This window comes from Sus scrofa, chromosome 7 (genome assembly GCF_054392235.1).
Source record: "Sus scrofa isolate SSC_HxYL_T2T_F1_AM1 chromosome 7, Sscrofa_HxYL_maternal_Yorkshire_Landrace_v2.0, whole genome shotgun sequence".
NCBI lineage: Eukaryota > Metazoa > Chordata > Mammalia > Artiodactyla > Suidae > Sus > Sus scrofa.
Genome location: NC_139389.1, coordinates 111,749,453 through 111,758,953, shown reverse-complemented (window position 1 = coordinate 111,758,953; position 9,501 = coordinate 111,749,453).

Genomic DNA, 9,501 nt, shown 5'->3' with positions numbered 1-9,501 from the left:
TCATTCTGCCTCTACCTGAAATATGTTAGAATGCAAATCTAAGGACATCAGCATTGCCCCCCCCCCGGAAAAAAAAAAAGACAAAAAAGGGAGCTCCCGTCATGGCGCATCGGAAATGAATCCGACTAGGAACCATGAGGTTGTGAGTTTGATTCCTGGCCTTGCTCAGTGGGTTAAGTATCCAGCGTTGCCCTGAGTTGTGTAGGTCGCAGACGCTACTCCGATCTGGTGATGCTGTGGCTGTGGCGAAGGCTGGCAGCAACAGCTCCAATTAGACCCTAGCCTGGGAACCTCCATACGACACGGGTGCAGCCCTAAAAAACAAAAAACATAAGCATTGTCTAACAGGAGGAGCTTGATGAAATTATTTTATGTAATAAAATACCACTTAACTGGAGTTCCCGTTGTGGCTCAGTGGAAACGAATCCGACTAGGAACCATGAGGTTGCGGGTTCAATCCCTGGCCTCACTCACGGGTTAAGGATCTGGCGTTGCCGTGAGCTATGGTGTAGGTCACAGACACGGCTCGGATCCCAAATTGCTGTGGCTGTGGCATAGGCTGGCATCTGTAACTCCAATTCAACCCCTAGCCTGGGAACCTCCATATGCCACAAGTGCAGCCCTAAAATGCAAAAAAAAAAAAAAAAAAAAAGCTATAGAACCACTATCACTCATGTTTTAGAGATATATACAATAATTGGGAGAAATACTCAGTGTGTTAACTGAGAACAGCTTAAAAGCAGTATACACGAGCATTTTGCCAGTGTTTTTTGTGTACACAGTGTGTGCATGCGCAGAAAAGGCTAGAGGGTTATAGTATATCTTCCAATTTTTCTATAGCCAGCATAAATTGCCTTTTTTTTTTTTTTTTTTTTTTTTGTCTTTTCTACGGCCGCACCCAATGGCATATGGAGGTTCCTAGGCTAGGGGTCTAATCGAAGCTGTAGCCGCCAGCCTACGCCAGAGCCATAGCAACGCCAGATCAGAGCCGCGTCTGTGACCTACACCACAGGTCACAGCAATGCCAGATCCTTAACGCACTGAGCAAGGCCAGGGATCAAACCTGCAACCTCATGGTTCCTAGTTGGATTCGTTAACCACTGAGCCACGACAGGAACTCCAAATTGCTCTTTTGAAGAAGGTGTTCATGATGCTTTTTGAAAGGGGGCAGATCAGGCCCACACTATGCTCAGCAGAAGCAGCTTCGTAAAGTGTCCACTCATTTTCTAACTGCCCTTGTCAGCTCCATTCCATTCTGAGGCCCTTTCATCCGGTTAAAATGAACTCTCTCACGACTCTTTGCTTACTGTTTCAGTAGAGACTCTTGCCTGTTTATAGCACCCTATGTTGGATTTTTCCTAGAAGGATCCCAGGCCCTCAGTGAGACAGAGATGTACTGAGCAGGACAGACTCGGCAAGATTTGGCTTGCCGTGTTCTGGTTTCCCAATTCCTTTTTCACTAAAATAAGCTGGTCTTATCCCTTTTCTGTTTCCCTTAATCCAAAAGGTTGGTTTATTAGAGTAGGGAAAAAAAAAAAACAAAAAAAACAACCTAATACCCTGGGTAGATTCTACTAAGGCAAATTAGAATGGTAATGAGGCAGAAAGGAGCCTGGGGAATGATTATTGATCTCAGCGTGACGGAGGGGCTGGAGGAGCTAGGCAGGAAAGGCACTTCACCTGTTTTCTCCTGCTTCAAAGATTACAGTGGAAAAAGCAATGCAAATCCAGTTTCTTAGTCTGTGGTAAATTTTTATAGACATCCCTTTGGATCATCTATCCTATCCAAATTTGAGCCCTCATGGAGATGTTTGTTGGCTCTCAATTAGTTTTATTGGTAAAACAAATTTCTAAGATAAAATAGTATAGACGATGGAAAGCTAAATTTTTTTCTGTTTTGTTTTTTTAGGCCCGAGCTTGCGGCATATGGAGATTCCCAGGCTAGGTTTTGGTTTTTTTTTTTGTTTGTTTTTTGTTTTTTTTTTTGTCTTTTTGCTATTTCTTTGGGCCGCTCCCGCGGCATATGGAGGTTCCCAGGCTAGGGGTCGAATCGGAGCTGTGGCCACTGGCCTACGCCAGAGCCATAGCAACGCTGGATCCGAGCCGCGTCTGCAACCTACACCACAGCTCACGGCAACGCCGGATCGTTAACCCACCGAGCAAGGGCAGGGATCGAACCCGCAACCTCATGGTTCCTAGTCGGATTCGTTAACCACTGCACCACAATGGGAACTCCCCAGGCTAGGTTTTGAACCGGGGTTGCAGCTGCCAACCACACACAGCCACGGCTATGCCAGATCCGAGCCATGTCTGAGACCTACACCCCAGTTCACGGCAATGCCAGATCCTTAACCCGCTCCACAGAGCCAGGGATCCAACCTTCACCCTCATGGATACTAGTCAGGTTTGTTACCACTGAGCCACAATGGGAACTCCAGGAAAGCTAAATTTTAATAAAGCTCCAAACACTTAGTGTGTGACTTGAATGCATCACTCCACTGAGCCTCAGTTAACCGTTCTGAGCAACCCCGTCTTCTCATCTTTAAGGAGGCTGGACCAAGTAATCCTGTGTTACCTACCAGCTCTGCCAATGCTGCTTTTCTAAAATGAGAAATTAATCTCAGAGTTTGGATAAACAGCAAGCCAGGCTGTCCCATGAGCCTGGTAAGGAAATCATGTGTTAACCAAGGGAAGAAGAAGGGGAGGGGAGAGGAGCAGTTCGGCAGTGTAAGTCAAAACAGCGAGATGTGGAGTTTCCGTCGTGGCACAGTGGTTAACGAATCTTACTAGCATCCATGAGGACGCAGGTTCAATCCCTGGCCTCGCTCAGTGGGTTAAGGATCCGGCTTGCCTTGAGCTGTGGTGTAGGTTGCAGACGCAGCTTGGATCCTGTGTTGCTGTGGCTGTGGTGTAGGCCAGAAGCTGTAGCTCCGATTCTATCCCTAGCCTGGGAACCTCCATATGCTGTGGGTGCGGCCCTAAAAAGCAAAAAATAAATAAAAATAAAAATAAATTGTAAGCAAATGAGATGTTTGTACCCATCCACTTGGAAAAATTAAGGAGATTATAATCTCTTGGCTTCTCTTACTTCCACTCTATGTCTTTTCTTTCTTTTCTCTCTCTCTCTTTTTTTTTTTTTTTTTTTTTGGCTGCCCCCTCAGCATGTGGAAGTTCCTGGGCCAGGGATCAAACCACTGCCGCAGCAATGACCCAAGCCACTACAGTGACAATGCCAGATCCCTAACCCACTGTACCACAAGGAACTCCACTTCCACCCTATGTCTAATCCCACAGTAAGTATGGGCTCTGCTTTCAAAGTATCCAGGCTCTAACCACTTCTCTTTGCCTGTTAGCTCCCCGACCCCAGCCGCTATATTTCAACTAGATTATTGTTGCAATAGCCTCCTGACTCCTTCCATGCTTTTCCACACCCTCTACCCCTACATATTCAGTTTATTCTTAACATAGAGGCCAGAGAGAGGCCCTTAACACCACTCTTGTCACTTTGGTGCTCAAAACTTCCTAGTGACATTCCTTGTGCTGAGTAAAAGCCTAAGCCCTTTTAGTTGCCTACCAGTCCCTACCCTATCTGGCCCCCATCTCCTCTTGGTCCTCTCACCCACTCTGTTCAAGCCTCCTTGCCACACTTTTGAGCAGGCCAAATACATACCTGCCCTTTGAGCCAGGCCTTCCTTTGCCTGGAACACTCTCCTCCATGAGATTTATACTCACTTCCTTCCAAAAAGGCTCAAAATCACCTGGGTGAGGTCCGCCCCCACTACCCTATTCAAAATCTCAATCCCACTGACATTCCTCCTTTTCTTTACCACCCTCTATTTTCCACAGCATTTAGGACAAAACTGCATTGTAGGAAATAATGCTTTTTAAGAAATACAGAAGTAAGATTATTGTTTCCCTCCACTAGACTATACATGCCCTAATGCAAAGATGTGTCCTAGTTTTCTAGAACAGGTGCACTGATCTAGGAACTACGGGTACATAGTAGTTCCTCATTATGTGTATTCGTTGAATGAACGGATGCCCAGTATTGGCAGGATGTGTGAAAATGAGCACTCATACACTACCATGGGAATGTAAATTAATAAAGCTATCATGTTATCAGTATTGAGCTAAATTTTGACCCAGCAATTCTACTTCGAGGTATCTTCTCTCTAGAAGTGCCCGTCGGGAACACAATGATATGTGTAAAAAGACATTCATTACCGTGTTTGTAATAGCGGAAAACTGGAAACAACCCAAATGATAATTAGTAGGGAAAGAGTTATTTGAATCATGGTTCAGACTCACCATGGAATATTAATACTGTGGAGCCCTTCACAAGAATGCACTGACATAAAAACGGCACCAAGGTACAGTGGGTTTTTTTTTTTTTTTTCCTTTGTCTTTTTAGGGCCATAGTCTTGGCATATGGAGGTTCCCAGGCTAGGGCTCAAATCAGAGCTGTAGCTGCCTGCCTACACCACAGCCACAGCAATGCCAGATCTGAGCCGCATCTGTGACCTACACCAGAGCTCAAGGCAACGCCAGATCCTTAACCCACTGAGTGAGGCCAGGGATCGAACCTGTGTCCTCATGGATACCACTTAGATTCACTTCCGCTGAGCCACAAAGGGAACACCCATTGGTTCTTGAAAAACATGAAATAGCAAAATTCTAGGTACAGCGTAAGAACTAATATGTAAAAACTAAATAAGAGTTATCTGTGTATGCTTGTTTACATGTGTGTAAAGATGGGGAAAAGATACATTTGAATATAACAGTGGAAAGGAGAGGGATTGGGAGGTGCTAGAAGGGATTTTTATTCTATATACCTTTGTGTGGTCTTCTCTTTTAAAAAAAATAACACATTTATGCATTACTCATATACACTTAAAATTAGAGGTAGCAAACCCTGTAAAGAATTATATGTAAGCACCTAAAAAAAATGTAATTTTTACCCAATATGATGAAAAATAGTGTTTTTAGACATGCTAAAAAAAAGAATTATATGTAGTAATGAAAAATGGAGGAAATTCATCTTTATTCAAACTCTCTGGAGTTTCCTATTATAAATAAGATTGAGGACTATGTTAATAGATGCAGAAACAACCAGTTTCAGCTGCTCCCACAAAGGCTTTAGTTCTGGTCCCCAGGGCTGGCTAGGGAATGAACGGATGACCCTACCTCTCCAGGCAAGAGAACCAGCCTCCATCATGTTTGTGTCTGTCCTGAGCTCAAGTAGCTTTCGTTGCCCGGAAATCTCATCCTGCCTCCGCTCTGGAAACACTCGTGTGTGCTTTGGTTGGTGGGGCAGTCAACAGTAAGCCTTAAGGCTGAACTATTTGGTGAGGGCCACTGTCCTCCCCCGGAAAGGATTACTGTATTCTAGGGACATGGCTGAGCAGATGGCACATGGGGTCCTAAGATTTACTATTTATTAGGTCTATGGTGAGAGGGAAAGAGAAAGGAGAGGTAACATCTGCTCTTTGGGGCACATCGGTAGGCCTTTGTGCGTGTGTACTTTTTCTATGTACACTGCGTGTTCCCTTTTATTAGGGACTAAACCCCCATCCCCAAAATGAGATTAGGCCTGAACCTGCAGCCCACTGATGGTCAGCTACTCCCATCGGCTCCCATTGACAGGATTCAAGCTCTTCCTGAGAGCCACAGGATATATGCCCTACAGGCTTTGCCTCTTCCTTTTTAAGAGATGGGTGCTTCACACAAAGGCTCTGTTCTCAGAAGCTGGAAAAGAGTCAACAAACCCCCTTGTCTGGCTTCTGGCCACGGAAGAGTCTTATCTCTGAAGACAACCATGCCGTGTCTGTGTCGTATCCAACTACCCCTGCCTTTGGAGGGTCACCCAGTGGAAGAATTGCTGCGGGAGCGGAAGAAACACCAGTGTCAGGGCTGTTAGTCCAGCGGCAGCCCTTGTTATTGATTAATCCAGCAACTATGTACTAAGCATCTATGAAGTCTGAGTCACTGTGTTCTGTTAACGTGACAGGCTTTGATTCTGCCCTCAGGTCCTACAGTGGGTGGGACAAACACCTCCATAAACAGACAATAAAATATGCTGCAGTGGGCCAAGTACAAGGTGCAATGGGAGAGGCATGTAAGGCAGAGCCGGGAGGAAAAGACTGCCTACACGAAGGGACATAAAAGCTGGCCAAGAATGAGCCCCGTAACTTCACTACCCTCCTGTGTGGCTAAAGGCCATTAGCTCTGTTATTCCTTGGTCTTGTGGGAATAAAAGCACAGGCAAACTTTTGAGGGCTTTTTCAAACCTTTACAATTTATGATTCTGTAGGATTCATTCATTTTGTTCATAGCCCTTAGCCCTCTTCTGTTTTTCATTCACTCTATCAGCTGTGTCCTTCCAAGAAAGCTCCCTAAGGGCAGGCTCTTTTCTGTCTCATTCACTGATATTTCCCTGACGTCTAGAATACTGCTTGGTACATAGCTGCTGCTTAATAAAATATTGCTGGATGATTGGAGAAAATTTTCCAGGAAGCCTTTTTTGAAGGATTTATTCCTTTATCCTGAATGGGAATGTGCCTAGAAAAGGCACTTCTGTCATCATCAGCTAAACCGTATTCCTCATGCCTTAATCAGGGGCCATTCCACTGCCAGACACAAACCCATCAAATGACAAAAAGCAACCAAGAGCAGGAAATGCATAGAGCCTCCCTGTGAACTAGAATCAGGAAAGACCCCTGGACCACAGCAACTGCCATATGCCAGCCCCCTCCACTCCCTACCCACCTCTGGTCTTGGCTTCCCTTTGCCTGTCTGCTTCCTGGGACTATAAGACCCTCTTTGCTGACGATACTTACACACGGCTGCCCCCAAGCGGCACCTTCAATCTGCAACCTTCCAGGTTAGTTTCTTGTAAATAATTAACCCCAATCCTAACTGCTGGAAGAGAATCCGCTTGGTATTCTGCTCAGTCATCTACACCCAGTTCAGTCAGCTGTGAGGGATGCCTGGATTCTTTCCTCATCAAAATCAACGGAGGGATAATTGGTAGAAGGAAAGGAAATGATTAGTGGGAGAAACGAATGGCACATCTCCTCTCATCGTTGTACAACTTTCCTTCTAGAATGAAGTGCTAGAGACTGTTAACCCTAGATCACAGAATCAGAAGACACAAAAAGTGGTACCTTTCTGTTGCTGTGAGCTGTGGTGTAGCTTACAGATGCGGCTTGGATCCTGCATTGCCATGGCTGTGGCATGGGCTGGCAGCTACAGCTCTGATTTGACCCCTAGCCTGGGAACTTCCTTATGCCATGGGTGCACCCCTAAAAAGACAAAAAAAAAGTGGGGCCTTTCTATGGCTCTCCCCAACCCCCTTCACCAGAGGCTACTCCCGGGGCCTCCCCCAAATAAAATCCAACAGTGCCCCAGTGACACTCGCTTATCACCTCTTGGGCTTTGTTGAAAGGTTGGAGATGAGGGTGAGGCATCTGTTGCCCCCACAGCCCCCTTTCTTGGGAGACCAGATGCGACTGAGGTGCTTTCAGCCAGAAAAATATGATGTAAGGGCTTGGCATCTGGCTGGGAGCAGAGAGCTGTGTTGCCATGGCAATGCCTCGCTTCATTTAACAGCAGCACATCCCTGAGTTTGGTCACATCCACACTCAGGCACATAGAGCACCCTGTCAGCAGCCCCCGCGCTGTGCACACGTGTACCTCTGGCAGAAATCCCTCTGCAGAAGCACAGCCCATTCTCCGCGCCCACCTCCCCATCAGAGACACCCACCCGCATACCCCTCCCTTAAACACCTCTGCCAATCACATGGACCCCAAAAGCACCCCCAGACAGCACAGAGACCCCCAGGGCGTTTAGAGGGCTAGATGAATGCAACACCCCTGTGGCAGGCCCGAGTCAAAGTCTGCTGGAGCCCATAAGCTTTCCAGCGTTCCTAACACACAGCTGTATCTCCATCTTCCTTTTAAATCCCCTTTGGGTGTCATCTCCAACCCTTTCATAAGGCCTGACAGGATAGGAAAGGGAGAGGGGAGCGGTGGTGGCCCAGTGTAGATAATGCTTCTTTGTTTTCTAGAGAGGAGAGTGCTTAGGCCCAAACACTGCAGATCCTGATCCAGAGGCCCGGAGCACCTACTGAGGTTCTGTTCCTGCCCCTCCCTTAACTCAGGCAATGGACACAGGAGACCTGAAAGCACAGGCACGTTCACAGCAATGCTCTTTGTGCCCGCGAACCATCAGAAACAGCCCACATGTCCACTGGCAAGGAAAAGGTAAATAAATGGTGGTACATCTGTACAACAAAGTACCCTGCAGGGATTTCAAAGAGTTCTGGAATCTGCATGTATTCACACGGAAATATGGCAGTATGGAAAGCGTGATCCCACTTGCATGTTTTAGCTTTATGCGGTCACGTACTCGTGGATATTTATAACACGTGGGAAAAGGTCTGAGAACAGGATCAAGAGAGGACTGATGGGGGCTGTTTCAGTTATCCTTTGCTATGTAACAAACCACCCTAAAACAAGTGACAATAAAAACGTGTTCTCAGAGTTCCCGTCATGGCTCAGTGGTTAACGAATCGGACCAGGAACCATGGGGTGGTGGGTTCGATCCCTGGCCTCACTCCATGGGTTAAGGATCCAGCGTTGCTGTGGCTGTGGCATAGGCTGGTGGCTACAGCTCTGATTAGACCCCTAGCCTGGGAACCTCCATATACCACGGGTGCAGCCCTAGAAAAGAAAAAAAAAACAAACATGTTCTTGTCCCTGATTCTGTGGGTTGGCTAGGTAAACTCCTCTGCTGGCTTCCCCTGAGCTCACGGACGCAGCTGCCTTCCACTGGTGATGCCCGCCAGCCGGGCTGCTCCAGTCCACGTGACCTCTCGCTCCACTGGCTAGACTGGCTTCCTTAGATGGGGTCGCAGGCAGCCTTCCAAGGCCATGAAAACAGAAGCGGCAAAACTTCTGAAGGCCAAGGCTCTGGAGCTCAACATCATTCCTGCCACTTTCTATTGATCAAGGCAAGTCAAACTCAGCCCAGTTTTAAAGTATGAGAAAATAGATCCCGGTCTTGTGATGAATGGAAAGTTACATTGCCCAGGGACATATGTATTGGGATGGGAAGACTTTGTAGCCATTAAACAAGTGACCACCGGCAGCTTTCACTTCTTACTCTATGTAATTCTGTACACTCTGTTCGTGTGTTACTTGGGTAAATGTAAAAAAAATAATAATAAATGAAGGGATGACTCTAAGAGATTTATGAAAAAATAATGAGAACTTGGTTGACTCCTAATTCAGATAAAGTCAGAGCTGACCTCAAGGCTACTAGTTTGGAATAATAATTGTAGCAAGCTTTTTTAAAAAATGGAGAGTTCCCATCATGGCGCAGTGGAAATGAATCTGACCGGGGACCATGAGGTTCCGGGTTTGATCCCAGGCCTCGCTCAGTGGGTTAAGGATCCAGTGTTGCTGTGAGCTGTGGTGTAAGTTGCAGACACAGCTCGGATC